Here is an 18,929-nt window from a genome sequence, read left to right on the forward strand (position 1 = left end):
CTCGTTCGTTCTTACCAGTCGTTACATTGAACTTGTAAGCCTGTGGTCTTAGCTAGCTAACCTTAGCTATTAGCAAACCAACATATAACGTTATGCCCAAACAACTCGACGGACCTTTTTTTTTGTTACATAAAGTAATGTTACAACAGCATCAATGTAATCTAAATGTTGCAAACTAAACCCGACCACTTAACACTCATTCTTATGAGGCTGACTGGCTCCTCTACACCTGCTGCCATTAACATTATACGTTAGCTACATTGAAATACCGTTGTTAGGATCAGGGAGAAACACAATTATTAATGCTAAACTAAGTAGTTACTAGTTAGTGATGGTATTAGCTAACTTAGTTACAAGAAAACCGATATATTTATAGAATGCACAAACAAGTGAACAGACTTTTGTTACATGCAGTACAAAAACATTATGAACATGAACAAAATAATTTTGATTGATGTTAACTTACTTTTTCGTGAAGGAGACAACACATGGCTGTTGTAGAATTAATCCTGCAGGCAGCCAACACATACTTAGCATTCTTTTTCACATTCTTCTTGTTTTGGCGATGAAACAGTTTGCCTGTGTTGGCAGCATAGACAGTATATAAACGGTTGGTGTCAGTGCCCGGGAAGTGCCACCTACACTTCCTGGCGCCATTTGATTCAAATATACCATTTCCGGTAGTGACCAAACTTAATTTGATCATTTAAAATGTTCAATTCAATTAATTTCAATCAACGCAAAAGGAATCTATACAAAAACAACTTAAGACTACATGATTGAACCATGTTTTTGAAAGGAATATAAATGAATTGCGTAGCATATTCTAAATTCATTTTTGTAAATTCAAAGACCTGCTATTTCCCATTTTTTCAGTGTACTTTTATATGCTAATAAAAGTACACTTATATTTAGTGCACTTTGTTTACAGTGTACTAAGATTACACTACTTCTGTAGCTGTATTTAAATATCCGAAGCGCAATTCCTAAAGAGGATCAACTGCAGCATCTTTTATATGAATCAAATTTGGACTTCCTTTGCTTAACAGAGACATGGCTACACAAAAACTCCCCGGTCGACATATTAAAAGTTCATGGCTACAATATGTTTAGACAAGATAGAGATGTTGGTCGGGGTGGCGGAGTTTTGTTTTTTGTCAAGGACAGTATAAATTGTACGCAAATTCACTTCAGATGTTGATGACTTGGAATGCATTGTTCTTAAATTAACTCTCTCAACTCAAATGTCTTTTACTATGATTGGAATGTACAGACCACCATCCACAAAAATTGTTTTTTATGATAAATTGAATGCCCTCTTAAAGGAATGTGATACTAAAAATGAGATTATTTTATTAAGAGATCTTAACAAATTGGAGTGATAAAATAAAAAGGAAAGAGCTAAAACGTGTTACAAGTAATTATGAATTTCAACAGATAATTGAAGGGCCTACAAGGATATCTAGTTCATCAGAGACACTTATTGATTTGGCTTTTACAAATAGACCAGAAAGAATAAAAACATCTTACAATTTGGTCACAGGGTTATCTGACCATAATATGATATTGATTGTAAGAAAGCTTTCCAAAAAAGTATCAAGCTCATCAATCTATACAAAGTTAAATCAATATGTAATTCCTAAAAAATCTGCTACCTAGTCTTGAGCATGCAATTAAAGAAATCAAGTGGAATGAACACCTTGCTCATCAAAGTGTTGATAAAAACTGTAAATCGCTCATGGCTAAACTTGAAACTATTATACAGTTTTATGAGAAAGATTAAATGTAAACCTGGCAAAAGAAATCATCTACCTTGGATAAGTGAGACTATTAGGTTATTAATGAGACAGAGGGATCACGCCCTTAAGATGTCTCTCAAGAATAAATCACCTCATGAGAGACGATTATATAGCACACTAAGAAATAAGGTATTAAAAGACCTTAGGCAGGAAAAAGCAAAACATTTCATTGATGCTATTTGTGAAGCCAAAGGAAATACCAAAGAAATCTGGCATAATCTAAAGAAATGGATAGGGAAATCATACACAATCAATAAACCAATACAACTAAAATTGGATGGAAATGTAATTCATGAATCAAGTAAAGTGGCAGCAGCATTTAATTGTTACTTTGTTAATTCAGTAAATGCTCTGTCTCAGAATTTTGTGGGATCAGATTATTGTCACACTCCTTTAAATATATATACTTCCATCATGACTTTTAGAGGAGTGACAAACTCTAAAGTACATTCTATTATCTCTTCCCTTAATGGCTCTAAGGCAAAGAATATATATGGGATAGACACAGCATTTATAAAAACACATAAGGAAGCACTCATCCCATCAATTACAAAAATTGTTAATTGGTCAATTGATGGAGTGTTTCCTAGTTCTTGGAAGACTGCAATAATAACACCAATATTCAAATCCGGTGATCATAGTATCATCAGTAACTATTGACCAATAAGTATTCTTCCAGCAGTTTCCAAAATTGCAGAAAAATGGATATCTGAATAGATTACAATGTATTTAAACCAAGGTTCTTTCCCATTACATCCTATGCAATTTGGATTTAGAAAACATAATTCCACCGAAACGGCTAATGTCTTTCTGTTAGAAAATATAAAAGCTAAACTGGATAAAGGTGGAGTGGTTGGAGCTGTTTTTCTTGATTTAAAAAAAGCTTTTGATTTGGTTAATCATGAGGTTTTAATTAATAAGTTATCAAAGTTAAATTTTTCATCAGAAGTAATAAAATGGATAAAATCATATGTTACAGATAGAAAACAATATGTTCGTGTGGTTAACAACATCTCCACAATAATTGATATTAATTTGGGTGTACCCCAAGGTTCTATTTGGGGTCCCCTGTTATTCAGTCTATATATCAATGACTTACTTGATGTATGTCCACCTACTGACACCTGTCAAATGTATGCTGATGACACTGTCATACGTGTACATGCTACAAACAAAAGGGAAGCCGCACAAGAGCTATCAGCTACAATGATCAATATCTCAAACTGGCTAGCAAACTCGTGTTTGCACCTTAACAATGATAAAACAGTATGTATGTTTTTTTCAAAATCTGCAAATAGAGATCCAGACCCAGATGTTATAGTAGCAGGGAAAAGACTTCCAGTAGTCCAAGAGTTCAAATATCTGGGAATAATAATAGATTCACGTCTTTCATTTAAACCACAGGTAAAAAAGGTTATAAACAGAATCAAATTTAACTTAGCAAAGTTATACATTAATGCTATGATCTTATCACATATGAATTACTGTCTTACCAGCTGGACACAGACAGGTCGGACTACTTTACGAACAGTTAAAACACTTTATAAACTGGCCCTGTAAACGTTGGATAAAAAGTTAAACTCTTATCACCATTGTAAAATCTTAATTAAATATGATATGTTAAACTGGGAAAACATGATTAAGTTTGCTGATATTTTACTAGTATATAACATTTTTCATGGTATGGCTCCCCCTCCACTCAATAACTTTATCCAACAAAATCTAAATACATCTACTAAGAGCATCTACAAGAGGGGATTGTAAATAACAGCTTTTTCCTTCTGTGCTGCCCATACAAGGAATACCATACCCACAGAATTAAGGAACATAACATCTATCAAATCCTTCTCTACATCCATAAAACATTGGTTATTAGCTAATCAAATATGTTCCCATAATACAGAATAATGTGTTTGTATTCATTGCTACAGTATTGTCTCTGTATGTGTTGATGTAGCTATGTAGTATCAGATATGTTTTTTATCTATCTAAGCATATGTTGTTCTTATCTTATGTGAACTTGTTTGTATTGTTGTATTGTATTTATTGTTTTTTAAGTCATCAACCTGCTAGGGACTGCAGATGAAAATTAGCCTGTATGGCTAAATCTGGCACATTTACATGTTGGACATTGTACTCATGTGGATTAATGTGCACTGTCCCTTTTAAATGAAGAAATCTAAAATAAATAAATAAATAAAGAATCAATAGTTTTAAAAAGGACCCGAGGTTTATTAAAATTTTGGGAGATAATGTCAGAAAAATGTCTTGTGTTCAGCTTTGACAGTTTTCTGATATTTTCTCAAGCTTTCCTTAAAGACTTCATATGATACATGGAGCGTGTCCTTTTTCCACCTGCGCTCAGCTTTCCTGCACACACGCCTGGCCTCATGGGTGGCATCATTGAGCCATGGCTCAGATTTAGATCTGAGGCACTTAACTTTTTTAGTGTTAAGAATGTCGGCATAGGTGGAAAGGAAGGAAGAAAGTAATTGTTCTGTGTCAAGGTTAGCCAGACTACCAGATTGGGTTATATTAATAAAAGCAGAAGTAAACTGAGCAGCAGTAGAGGGCTTAAACACACGACACAGGCGCATAGGAGCAGGCGGTTTGAGACTATGAGAGGGCAGAGAAAGATCAAGTAAGACAAGCATGTGATCAGAAAAAAACAGCATTATGTACTATTAGAAATAGGCAACCCATAAGATAAAACAAGATCTAACGTGTGGCCATATTCCTGTGTCGGTCCAGTAACATGTTGTGAAAGATTAAAAGCATCAATCATATCTAAAAAAATCTCTAGCAAGCGGTTTTGAAGGACAGCAGATATGTATGTTAAAATCACCAGCAATTAAAATCTTGTCATAATCTGTCATAATACCAGCCAGGAAATCGGAAAAGTCTTCTATAAAATGTTTGTTATATTTAGGCGAGTGGTAACTGCACATAGTATCGGATGCGACCGACCTAATACAAACATGCTAAGTTCAAGCGGCAAGAGGAATAAGTAGAAGGTGACAGAGGCCTACAAAATAAGCTCTTCTTAAAAACTGTCGCTATTCCTCCTCCACGTCCAGTAGTCCTAGGAGAGTTGAAGAATGTACAGTTTGGAGGTGAAAGCTCAATGAGGGCATCAGACTCACCAGCACTTATCCAGTTTTCTGTCAAAAGGAGTAAATCCACAGCATGTGTGGTGAAGAAATCCTTAAGGATAAATGTCTTGTTAATGACGTTGATCAAGGCACATCTAATCGGCAAAATCGGGTCGTCAGCCGCGCTAGCTGATCGGAACAGTGGCTAAAGGTTGCGGAGGTTTACTCCACTAGGATGCCGGAGGCAAGGCGAGTAGGGGCAGAGGGCATGGCTCATACGGGCCAACAACAGGTACCAGCCAGATGCCAACCGGAACAAGGGCACGACGAGAGACATGGCGGCGAAGATACTGGACATATTCCGGTGCGAAGAATGGAGGAAACCGAGCCAACTCAGGAGAGAGAGCTAGCCAAGCTTTAATCTTGACCAGCCAGCTGCTGCATGTTTATGAAGGTAAATATGGTGTAAAAGGTGAGAGCTTGTAGAATACAGTGTGAGAACTTGCAGAACAAAAAATCTGAACTTGTATGTTAAACTTTGCACTTATAAAAAATATTCACAAATGTGTAGATTGATATTTGCATGAACACAATGACAGCTGCAAACTTGTAATGCAACATTTACTCGTGTACTTTTTTTTTAACTCAGGTTCATTTTCCATTACAACCATAACTCAGTGATTAAAACCTCTCAAATCTGTCACTGCAACTTCACATATGCGCTCTCTCGCATCCCAAAGTGGCGAATCTGCGCCTCGACTTTTGCAACACTTCTTGCGATACATTTGGTGCAAAACTAATTAGTACCTGTGGACTACGGCTGTGGAGCTCTGAGCCAACAGAACAGGGAAAGCAGGGTTTCTATCGCCAGATGAGGGACAACTCTGTCCGGCTTATTTAGCTATGTAGCATGGAAGCTTGGTGGAATAGCAAGCTAGCGTTAGCTAACTAACCAACCAGCCAGGTAATTATCTTAACACTTTTTAACAGTCAAACTGAAACACTGGCGGTGAGCTCCAGGTTCTGCAGCCGCAGACGGATCGTCATCAATTGGCGTAGCAACGTCGCTATTATTGCCAGAAAGCTTCGCTGCCGACCTCGACCTGCAGTCGGAGCTCCAGCGGGACACGGAGAGCCCCGCACCCGGTAGCAGCGGCACATCCCCCCTGGAGCTCATCGCCAGTTTTGGTGGAATAGCAAGCTAGCGTTAGCTAACTAACCAACCAGCCCGCTTCTAAATAAATACCTTTTAGTTATCTAAACACTTTTTAACAGTCAAACTAAAACACTAGTGGTGAGCTCCAGGTCCTGCAGCCGCAGATGGACCATCATCAGCGGGTAACACGTGCCAAGTTTTGCGTCCCTGCCGAGACGTGCATCCACAAGGGGAAATAATGATTTTATAAGGCAAAGTAGCTACTGTTCAAAGCTAGGCTATATACATTTCTTTGTCATCAATGATGATTATAATTTTAGAACGTTTAGAGACATCAATGTTTAAATCAGACTCTATCATAGCTTGCTACCTGGGTGCAATTCTCGGCAGAAATGAGGGTTAAGAGATGCATTATTCGGCAGAAATGATTGTTGCTGCCCAAGCAGGTGCAATTTTTGGCAGTGATGCAAAATGTAGGCACAACATCAGCAAAGCAAGCTCTGGTCATGGCTGGGGGATGTGCCACCGCTACCGGGTGCGGGGCTCTCCGTGTCCCGCTGGAGCTCCGACTGCAGGTCAATAATAGCTTTCTGGCAATAATAGCGATGTTGCTACGCTGGCCGATCCCCACTGGTGGCGGTCCGTCTGCGGCTGCAGGACCTGGAGCTCACCGCCAGTGTTTCAGTTTGACTGTTAAAAAGTGTTAAGATAATTAAAAGGTATTTATTTAGAAGCGGGCTGGTTGGTTAGTTAGCTAATGCTAGCTTGCTATTCCACCAAGCTTCCATGCTACATAGCTAAATAAGCCGGACAGAGTTGTCCCTCATCTGGCGATAGAAACCCTGCTTTCCCCGTTCTGCAGTGACAGATTCGGGAGGTTGTAATCATTGAGTTATGGTTGTGAAGGAAAATGAACCTGAGTAAAAAAAAAGTACACAAGTAAATGTTGCAGTACAAGTTTGCAGCTGTCATTGTGTCATGCAAATATCAATCTACACATTTGTGAATATTTTTTCTGCGACTTCACATTCAGAATACAGGTGTGTGAATATTTTCTATGATTGCAAATTTCAATTTACAAGTTCAGATTTTTACAAGCTCTCATGTGTTTTTTTTCTTTGTGCGACTTCAAATTCAGATCACACGTGTGTGAATATTTTTTACAAGTGCAAATTTTAACATACAAGTTCAGATTTTTTGTTCTGCAAGTTCTCACATTGTATTCTACAAGCTCTCACCTTTTGCACCATATTTACCTTCATACGTGTCCCTCTACATTTGCATCTCCGCGACAGTGAAGCCTCAACACAGGACAGGTGGGCTGGGACACCTTCCAAGAGCAGAGGAGGAACGCTTCTTGATCCGTTTTGATTGAATTTTGCCACACAGTCCACAGTGTTTTTTATTTTTAGTGGCTCCTGACAATTATATACCAGCAGAGTCAATGTTCTTTGTAATAGACGCCAGAAACAATACAAACAACACAAAGGTCGCCAGGGTAAAACGATGAACCAGACACACCGGCGCCATCTTTGACCCCCATGTAATCATGTGTGACTTATTGTTGAGTAATTAACTCTTTTGATTTTGATTGTTCACTTTTAAGTTATGACTTCAGTATTTTGTCTGCATTGTAGGTCCAGCAAAGAACACTCGTTATCTGCTGTTAGTTCACATGCTTGAATAATAAACGTAATAATATAGACAGGGGTGCACCTAACTGTTTTACAGTACCAGGAGATGGTGTTTGGTACACGTAACATGGTTTTAATAAGTGCAGTCTTCCTCATAGTCCTCCTCAGTGTGTCCTTCACTGTCCTCTGCTTCAGCTTCTTGCATTGTAGATTATGAACATGCTGCAGATGCACCTCTCTGTCCCTGGTTGAGCCTCCGATTTGTTGTCTCTATCCACAGGTCCACAGCAGGCTTTGGGTCAAATGTCTCTGTGTTCTTCTTTGACAGGTAAATGTACATCAGGGCTGAGAGACGAGCATGTGACAGACAAGATCTGTACTTGGTTTTTATGTTGAGATGTGAGAATCCCCTCTCACAGGCTGCACTGCTCAAATGCAGTGTAAGAGACAGTTTAACCACCTTGTTGATGCTGGAGTAAACATCTGTATCACTTGTATTTACTATTTGGATCAAGTCATACACAGTGGAGGCTGCCAAGCGTTTTCCTGCTTGCTCTGAATGCATCTATTCACTCACAGTAGTGTCTCTGTCAAATTGCAAAGTGTCCTCATATTTCTGAAGAATGGTGCAAACTGTTGTGTTGCCAACACTGTGGAGGCTTCGCATTTCCTGAGGCCAAGTTAAAGGATCAAATACCAAGAAATTATCATATGAGTTGAGGGAGTCACATCTGTTTACAAACTCTTAAATTAACCCCCTGAGTAAGTTTGTCTTGTCTCTGTCAGCATCAGCATTAGAAACAGTTTGTGCCCAATGGCCACCATGAGTACATCCTTACATTCTCTGTAGACTAGAGCCATACTATTCACTTGCCCACTCTCATGGCAGGGACTCAACCATTCTCACCTGACTTTATTCATTCCCAATCATGGTCTAAACTCACCTGACTTCACTCACTACTAATCATGGCCTACTTTATAAGTACCACCCATTTCCTTTGTTCTGGCTGTCAGCAACATGAGGCAGCATGTAAGGTTACCCAAAACTGAAAAATAATGTACATTTCAGTATTTTACATATAGGCCTTTTTCAGGGAACAAGAAATGGGTAAACAATGTAAAGCTGTTCTGCAGCAATGGAGGTTGATTAAGCTTTGAAAGTTGGTGCTACCAATTCCCACAGGTGTTCCAACTTGTCTGGATTACTGTTTGTATTGTTGGAACACACTGTGGTACCGTACCCTCGTGAGCATTATTTGAACAGTATTGTACTGCAGAAAGTGTGTTGCTATAAAAATGGCGGGAAAAAGGCAATTAACAATGGAAGAGAGACAGACGATCATAACACTTAAGAATGTTGGTCTTTCCTACAGAGAAATTGCAAAGAAAGTCAAGGTGTCAGTGAGTACAGTATTCTTCACCATCAAAAGGCACTTAGAAACTGGGGGAAACTCTGACAGGAAGAGATCTGGCAGACCCAAAGCCACGACAGAATCAGAAGACAAGTTTCTGAGAGTCAACAGCTTGCGTGATAGGCGCCTCACAGGACAACCGCTTCAAGCACAGCTTAATAGTGGTCGTAATAAGCGAGTCTCCGTTTCAACTGTAAAGAGAAGACTTTGAGTTGCAGGTTTGATAGGTTGAGTTGCAGCAAGAAAGCCATTGCTAAGACGTCAGAATAAGAAAAAGAGGCTTGCCTGGGCCAAGAAACACTGCCAATGGACTACTGAAGACTGGAAGAAGGTGATATGGACTGATGAATCAAAATTTGAAATCTTCGGTTCATCACGGAGGATTTTTGTACGCCGTCAAGTAGGCGAAAGGATGGTTCCTCAGTGTGTGACATCAACTGTCAAACATGGAGGAGGAAGCGTGATGGTCTGGGGCTTTTTTGCTGGATCCACAGTCGGTGATTTGTATAGAGTGAAAGGCACCCTGAACCAAAACAGAAAAGTCAAAGCAAAGCAACCTACAAGTGCTACACATTTATGGGAACTTCTGCAACAGAGTTGGGAAGAACTTTCTGAAGACTGTTAAATTTCCATTGTAGAAAGAATGCCATGAGTGTTCAGCTGTAATATCGGCCAAAGGGGGCTACTTTGATGAGTAAAAAATTTAGAATACATTTTGATTTATAAATTGATTCCATGATTTCTTTTTTAACTTAAATTGTTCATTTGTTCTATTCTTTCATTTCAGAGTATATGACATTGAACTGCATGAATTTCAATAAAAACCTGAAACAATTTGGGTGTTCTAAAACTTTTGACCTGTATGTATGTATGTATGTATGTATGTATGTATATATATATGTGTAAATGCTGAATTGTCGTCTTGCCTGTTTGCCTTGAGACTACAGGAATAATATTGTGTGTAAGTGCGCAGTGCACATGATTTGTTAATTCTAGCCTTTAGGAATACAAGTATCCTTAACTTGATTTAGTTCAATGTCTTATGTAATTGTCCAATTAATGTTTGTCTGTTATATAGTACTCTATAATTTAAGCAGTGGTATCCCTCACCCCCTCGGGTAAGAGTACTTATACGTATTGTTTGTTTAGGTATTTAATCATTAAGTTAGTTAATTAGTTGATGTTATATGTTGATTAACTGTATTGTAATTTGTGTCGGTTTGTCATTTATAGATAAAAAACACATAACCGTCAAGCCTCATCATCTGCTTTCACCCTGAATGTGTGCAGAGTAAATAAATGGCTTAAACGGAAACACCTGTTGTCCTTCATACATTCTTGCCGATGTACCATGGCGATGCTCAACTCCTAAACCCAAGCCAAAGATAGAATTCTACGTTCTCCAATGGTCAGCTTTTCCTTCTGAAACCTAATGGATGTGGTCTTCAAAATATTGCCAATGTCAAGTATGTTGGCCAGAAAACACTGAAAACGCTCAGTGTTGATATGCTTAAAGTTACTGTTGTCACTTGAAGCCAGCTGTATTTTACTGGCTGCCAATATTCAATGGCTGGCAATGATATTTGTCTGGCAATGATATTTTTAAAATGATGGTTCGGAGTAATTTCACCCTAGGTTCCTTTGCACCATGACCTCGAGCCAAACACCCCCCCAAGCTTTTTTCACCTGGGTCGAACATTGGGAGAGTTAGCGTAGAGTAGCGTTATCAGCTTAGCACAGGGGCTAATGGATCCAGTGATGTATCTCGTAAATGACCCCACTAATAATGCCCAAAATTATACCAAACTTCTACACTAGTACAAATAGTTTATTTACTCATAAAATGATGGATTGGAAAGTGTGTAAGTACACCAGAAGTGTATGTAAATAACACTTGCATGCTGGCTTCTGCTCTCTGCTGTTGTTGTGTTGCTGCTGCCGGCAGTTAAACGAGTGCTTAGGGCCGAATGAGAATGAGAAGAATGAGAGGGGTTTAAAAATCCATCAAGGCAGAATGAGATGCTTGACAGTGGCAACGACGACACAACGCACAGAAGCTACTTCTGGTAAGACGCAGGAGGAGCCAGGCCCGGAGTCAACCCACAGTGCCCGGAGCCTCCTAGTGTCGTCAATACCTCCTGCCAGCAGCCCACCTGCCACCAAAACCCAAGAGACAGCATCTCCCGTCAATCCACAGGGCCTCCAAAGCCAGCAAGCTGCAGCCATAACAACTGGCTGTGCCCCTTCGGTCCAACCAAGAATCCAGTGGCCAAAATCCTCCAAAAGAGTTGAGTGGCAACAATTTGAGGAAGATGTAAGCCAGGTCCTGGAAGTGACAGCCAAAGGGGATGTGGACCACCGACTGAGAACGATGACCACCCTCATAGTGACCATCGCAGCTGAGCGATTTGGAACCGAGGCACCCAAGCCTACTCCATCGACCTGAAGGAGACCTGAAGGAGCCCAGCCTAAGGGAAGTGGAGGAAGTGGTGAGGAGAGCAAGAGCGAGCTGTACTGTGGCTGGACCTTACCAACGCCTATGGCTCAATACCCCACATGCTGGTGAAGGTCGCACTGGAGAAACACCATGTACCTCATCTTGGACTATTACAGCAAGTTCAGCTTGAGAGTCTCCACTGGTCAACTAACATCTGATTGGCACCAGCTTGAGGTGGGGATAATCACTGGCTGTACCATCTCAGTGACCCTCTTCGCACTGGCAATGAACATGCTTGTCAAGGCAGCGGAAACCGAGTGCAGAGGCCCCCTCAGCAAGTCTGGAGTAAGGCAACCTCCCATAAGAGCCTTTATGGATGACCAGACAGTGACAGCGGCGGTACCAGGAGCCAGGTGGATCCTCCAGGGGCTGGAGAGACTCACTGCATGGGCACGCATGAGCTTCAAACCTTCAAAGTCAAAGTCTCTGGTTCTAAAGAAGGGGAAGGTTACAGACAGATTCCGCTTCAGGCTGGGAGAACACCAGATCCCGTCAGTCACAGAGAGACCAGTGAAGAGCCTTGGGAAGGTCTTCAACTGCAGCCTGAACGACAGAGACTCCATCAAGGCAACCGGTGCTGACCTGGAGGGATGGTTGAGAACAGTGGATAAGTCTGGGCTCCCTGGAAGATTCAAGGCTTGGGTTTACCAGCATGGAATCCTCCCAAGAATCTTCTGGCCGTTGCTTATTTATGAGGTCCCCATAACTGTGGTGGAAGGTTTTGAGCAAAGGCAGTCCACCAAGCAGAGACTCGGCTGAAACACAAGGCCATCCTTGGAACAGTGGCGCAAGGCAGAGCCGGACTTGGGAGCTTAAACGATATGACTCTGCCAGCGGAAAGGAGAGGCAGAGGCTGGTACAGGAGGAGGTGCGAGCTTCAGTCGAGGAAGAGCGAACTAGCAGAGCAGTGGCCATGCGGCAGCAAGGCGCCTGGATGAAGTGGGAGCAGGCGATGGAGCGAAGTGTCACCTGGAAGGACATCTGGAAGTGGAACCCCCAGATGATCAAATTTTTGATTCAGGGGGTCTATGATGTCCTTCCAAGTCCATCCAACCTGTACACATGGGGCAAAATAGAGACACCTGCATGCCCCCTTTGTTCCAAAGTAGGAACATTAGAACACACCCTGAGCAGCTGCTCCAAGGCGCTGGGTGAGGGCCGGTATCGATGGAGGCATGACCAGGTCCTCAAATCCATCGCTGAGGCCATCAGCAAGGGGATCAAAGACAGCCGATACACCCAAGCTACAGCCAATGCCATTCACTTCATCAGGGAAGGACAAAAGCCAGAGAAGACACCAAAAAACTGCTCTGTAGGTTTGCTCTCCACAGCCCGAGACTGGGCGATGACAGTCGACCTGGAAAGGCAGCTGAAAATCCCAACACACATCGCCCAGTCCAAATTGAGACCTGACATCATCTTGGTCTCTGAGGCCACAAAACAACTAATCCTGTTAGAGCTGACAGTGCCCTGGGAGGAAAGGATGGAGGAGGCGCAAGAGAGAAAGAGGGAAAAATATCAAGAACTGGTGGAGGATTGTCGCAGGAACGGCTGGAGGACCAGGTGTACGCCAGTAGAGGTGGGCAGTAGGGGGTTTGCCAGTCACTCCCTGAGCAAGGCTTATGGCATGCTGGGCATAACAGGTGCTAGCCGAAGAAGAGCTATAGGCAACAACGTGGAGGCAGCAGAAAAAGCATCCAGATGGCTCTGGTTACAGAGAGGAGAGCAGTGGGGACAGTAGAATGCCACTTGGACACAGTCCGGGGTCTGATCAGCCTTGGTCGGGTCGCCAGGACGAGGGTGTCTGTTGCAAGACCCGAAACACCCAGTGACTCCTGGAAACAACACTGATGATGTGTCCAAGGTTGTGCATCAGAAGATGTTTTTGTAACTGAATAAAACGATGGATTGGAAAGTTTGTAAGTATACCAGAAGTGTATGTAAATAACACTTGCCTGTTGGCTCGTCTCTGAAAAGTAGGTCTAGGGGCGTGGCCCATTCAACACTGCACAGCCGGTCTTCACAGCTGCAGCTCATCTACATGATTCACTCCAGCAATACTTAAACCCGGGCTGATCACCTCTTCAGCGCCAGTTCGTTATGTACAACCCATGTGGTAACTTGGCTCTCAGTTCTAGTTAAACTCCAGTAATGTCCGTGTGTTCTTGTGCACTCTAGTTTTGCCTTTGTTCCCTGAGCTCATACTTACCCTGTGTCTCTCTCCAGTTCCCGCTCTGACCCGCTGCTTCCTCTGCTGTGGCTGCATGCTTCCAGCCTCACCGTCCAGCCTCCGTCTTCAACTTGGGATATCATCTCTGTACTCATCTCTGCCTGTTCACCTCTTGTCCCATAACAACCTGGACTCTTCCTCGTCGGCTCACCTCAAGCCTCAGACCAGCCAGGAGTTTCCCCACCCTGACATTACCTGCAGTGTTTCTCTGAGTACACTCTGCTCCATTAAACCTTTTGAAACTGCTTTACATTGTCTGTGTGATATGATATCTCTGCGTTCTGGGTCAAAGATGAGCTAGCTCTTCGCGATGAACCCAGTAACCTGCACAGTCTTGTGTCCTTGGCTATTAAGATTGACAACAGGATCCAGGAGAGGAGATGGGAGACAAACGGACACGCACCAGCTCCAACTCGGACTTCCAGGACACCCAGACCCAGTTCTTTGTCTCTCCGTGGGGAGCTCTCGGCTGCACCGGTCTCCGCTGCGAGGGACGAGGAGGAACCCATGCAATTGGGCTGGGCTCGGCTTTCCCCAGCTGAACGATTACGCCGCCGACAGGCAGGTGAGTGCCTGTACTGTGGCAACTCCTCCCACTTCCTCGCTAACTGTCCTGTACGCCCAAAAGAGGAGGCTCGTTAGTGAGAGTGGGTACACTAGTGAGCCCCAGCCCTGTAACTGCACCCACATCCCCTCGTCTGTCACTCCATGCAACTCTCCAATTGGGTACTCTGTCACTACCGTTATCAGCCCTTAATGACTCGGGGGCTGAGAATAACTTTATTGACTTAAATCTGGCTAAGCAGGCTGACATTCCCCTCAAATCACTCCCATTCCCTATCAATGTCACAACCATTGACAGTCAGTTTCTGGCAAAAGTTACGCAACAAACTATCCCAGTTACTCTGAAGATCACCTTCAGAGTAGTGTCAGCTTCCTCTGCCCCTCTCATTCTCGGTTTTCCATGGTTCAGTTTACACAATCCCCACAAAACTATCAGCAGTTGGAGCAGTTTTTGTCATTCTACTTGTCTCGGTTCTGCTATCCCTCCCAATGTGAAAGCCCCAACTGTATCAGAGAAACTACCCGACCTGTCATCAGTCCCCAAGGAATATCTGGACCTGGCGGAAGTATTCAACAAGGAGAAAGCAGTATCTCTGCCTCCCCATAGACCCTATGACTGTGCTATTGAGCTTTTTCCAGGAGCCCCCTTGCCTGCTAGCCGACTTTACAACCTGTCCAGATCTGAGAGAGAGGCTATGGAAAAATATATTGGAGAATCCCTGGCGGCAGGTATCATTCGCCCATCATCATCTCCGGTGGGAGCGGGGTTCTTCTTTGTGAACAAAAAGGATAAGACGCTATGCCTCTGTATAGATTTTCGCGGACTGAACAACATCACGGTAAAGAATAAATACCCTTTACCACTAATCAATTCTGCTTTTGAAACACTCCAGGGCACCACAGTCTTCTCTAAACTGGACCTGCACAATGCCTATCATCTCATCAGGATTCGGCAAGGAGATGAGTGGAAAACTGCCTTCAATACACCACTTGGACACTTTGAATACCTGGTAATGCCTTTTGGACTCACAAATGCACCAGCAGTATTCCAAGCTATGGTTAATGATGTTTTAAGGGACGTCTTAAATTGTTTTGTTTTTCGTCTACCTGGACGATATTCTGATTTTCTCTAAGTCCCTTAAAGAACATGTCTCACACGTCCGTCTTGTCCTGCAACGTCTGTTGGAAAACAAACGTTAAAGCTGAGAAATGTGAGTTCCACCGTGAGTCAGTCCCCTTCCTTGGGTTCATTATAGAGAAGGGCCTGTTCCCCAGACTTGCAAACAGCTGCAATATTTCCTGGGTTTTGCTAATTTTTACAGGAGATTCATCTGGGGCTTTAGTAGGGTGGTAGCTCCCCTCACCAAACTCACTTCCCCTAAAGTTCCGTTTGTGTGGTCTCCTGAAGCTGACAAAGCCATGAGTACCCTTAAACATATGTTTTCCACCTCCCCTGTGCTCATACACCCAGATTCTTCTTTGCCTTTTGTTGTGGAAGTGGATGCCTCAGACTCTGGTGTTGGAGCGGTTCTGTCTCAACGCTCCCTCACGGACCAAAAACTCCACCCCTGTGCTTTTTTTTCAAAAAAGATGTCACCTGCAGAGACACTACGATGTGGGAAACCGTGAGTTGCTGGCCGTGAGTTGCTGACCGTGAAGCTGGCACTGGAGGAATGGAGGCATTGGCTGGATGGGACGGAGTAGCCTTTTGTGTTGTGGACCGACCACAAGAACCTGGCCTTCATCCAGTCTGCGAAGAGACTCAACTCCCGCCAAGCCAGATGGTCTATCTTCTTCAGCAGGTTTAACTTTACTCTTATTTACCGTCCTGGTTCTCGCAATGTAAAACCCAATGCTTTGTCCCGCCAGTTGTCCATCTCTGAAGAGGACATGCTCATAGGAGAGCTTAGCAAAGACACCATGGGTGTTCCGCTCTTTGGCCGATTCAGAAGCGCCATGTCGGCTGCATTCAGGACCCCCCATATGTGCAGCTCTACACGGAAACAGGGATGGTTACCAAGGGTGGAATGGTCTTGAAGACCTATAGGTGCGCCAGAGGTTCAACGTCGCTGGAGTCCTTTCACTGCCACCTGGCCAGATTTATTCCAGGTTCGCCATCTCAGAATATACCACACCTTGTCATTAGTGTTTATTTCATTTTTTTCCTATTACAATGTTTGCTTAGGGGAGCTCATTGGAGTCCAGTACCTGTTGAGGCAGAGTCAACAGCCCCTGGAGGACATGACCCCTGGCTCAGACAGCACCTCAGAGTTTTCAGGAATTCACCATCGAGGACCAAGGGGAAGAGGACGAAGGCTTTATTGATACGTTAGGACCTCTGCTTGGTGCCCAGGGTCCATCCGGTTGGGTGCCCCCAGCAATGGTAAGGTTTCCTATGGTAGTCAAGTTGACAATTAGTTATAATAGCAATATAACTTCTAAAAAGCAGTTGTATGTTTCCAGCCGATCCCTTCCACACAGCTGCCTGCTACCCAGCCGCCCTCTACCCAGGGTCCACCTGTTCCAGTGCTGCCTGCTGCCCAACTGCCCTCTGTCCTGCCTGCTCTAACCGGTCCTGTGCCCTCAGCAACGGTAAGGTTTACTATGATAGTCAAATGACAAACTCTTCCCAATTATTTAGTAATTTTCCAATGCCCAATTAAATGAAAACAAAAATGCATATGTACACCCATCTAATCACCAGTTATATATTTCCAGGTTGGTGGACATGGCACAAGAGTGGATGAGTTGGCGGAGTATCTTGTCGAACTGAGGACCCAAAGCAGCGTTGTACTGAGTTCCCAACAAGTGGCAACAATTATCAGCTTGTGGCAGAACCTGGAGCAGTTCGATAAAGAGAGGGTGAACTATGCTTCTCGACATCAGGACAGGCTCGTTACGGGGAAGTTTAGGTCGCCAAAAAAGCTTGCTACCTTCACTTCTGGTGTCGACAGCACAAAGAGGTGCGTCCTGGGATCCAGTGGCTCTCTGGCTCAGTGGCCTAACTGCTGTTGCCTTGTAGAGATGACCTTTGTGAGGCTGTGTAACATCCACCGCAGCCCCAGAAATAAATCCACAAATAAAGGCACAGTATCCCTATCCAAGTGGGACCTCATTCCCAGGGATTATAGAAAAATTGGGCAGCTAATCCTGAGTAACTCAGAGGTAATGCAGCACACTCCAGCTGGTGGAGGTCAACCAGTGGACGCTCGTCACGTGGCACAATGAGCGTCTAAAGGCTCAGGAAGTGTCGGTGCTTTTGCAACGTCTGCAACTACCTTTGGCTTGGCCAGTCACTTTTGACACACTGCACAAGTGCTGCCTGTCACACCTCCACAGTACAGCCACCAAATGCACACATACAAATTGCCGCCAAACACAGCTGGGCAGGTGAAGACCAAGCTCAAAAACATTCAGCCCTCTGCTTCAGCTACCTCAGCCCCTATGGCAACAGAACCTCAGTTGCCCAGATTGCTTCTGCCCAAGCCAGCACCAGGGTATCAGTTTGTGTTGCCACATGCCACAGTGCCCATCACTAACCCTGTAGCAAGCGCTACCATGTCTCCCATGCCCCCTCCACCTGCAGAGACAACAAAACGCAAGTACACCTGCAATGTGACTACCAATTTGTGTCGAAGATGTGGCCAATTTCCCCTGTAGCGAATATAAAGGGAAAATTTACTGCCCAAACACCGAGAGCATAACCAAAGAGGAGTGGCTTCAAAGAATGAGGCAGTTATAGTGCATTTCCTTTGCTAGAGTTTGTTTTAATAAATACACTTTTTTTGTGAAATTAAAATCTGTTTAAATATGTTTATTGAGACTTACAGATTCCAAATGCTGACCACATCCTCAAAAGTTTTCAATATGCCACATATCCGCCAGTGTGACAATTCCCTTTTCCAACCAATCCCTCCAAAAAAGGGGAGATCTACCAATACATAACTTTGGAATTCGCCAAATAATTTATGAAGTGTTTTGATATGGATCCAATTCAAACAATCAGGCCCCTTTGGCCCAAACAACATTTAAGTCAGAGATTTTCTCAATACAATACCAGGCTTGGGCTCTCTAAGGAGAAAGTGACCAGTGGGCCAGATGCCTAAAAGCATAGTAATAATACAAAATATTTGGTAGACCCAAACCTCCTCTATCAGTCTTTGTAATTCATTTTAATGTAGCAGTTTATTTTTTTTTACAATTCCAAATAAATGTCTTTGTTATCCTGTCAACATTTGACAGGTAAGGTAATTCAACTTTGGAATACAAACCATTTTTATAACCTTGACCTTCACTGCTATTGAGAGATTGAGATTCACCCATCTATTAAAGTGATGGTTCAGAGTAATTTCACCCTAAGGTCCTTTGCACCATGACCTCGAGCCAAACAATCCCCCAGAAGCTTTTTTCACCTGGGTCGTACATTGGACGAGTTAGCGTTATCAGCTGAATAGCTTAGTGCAGGCGCTAATGGATCCACATTTGTATCTCATAAATGCCCCCACTAATAATACCCGAAATGATACCAAACTTCTACACTAGTAC

The 18,929-nt window shown here is 43.1% G+C and overlaps 1 pseudogene; it reads left to right on the forward strand.

Moving 5' to 3' along the window:
- The first annotated feature begins 11,107 nt into the window (after positions 1-11,107).
- On the forward strand, positions 11,108-13,361 carry LOC114546430 (uncharacterized; annotated as a pseudogene).
- The last annotated feature ends 5,568 nt before the right edge of the window (positions 13,362-18,929 follow it).

The sequence above is a fragment of the Perca flavescens genome, chromosome 20, assembly GCF_004354835.1.
Source record: "Perca flavescens isolate YP-PL-M2 chromosome 20, PFLA_1.0, whole genome shotgun sequence".
Lineage (NCBI taxonomy): Eukaryota > Metazoa > Chordata > Actinopteri > Perciformes > Percidae > Perca > Perca flavescens.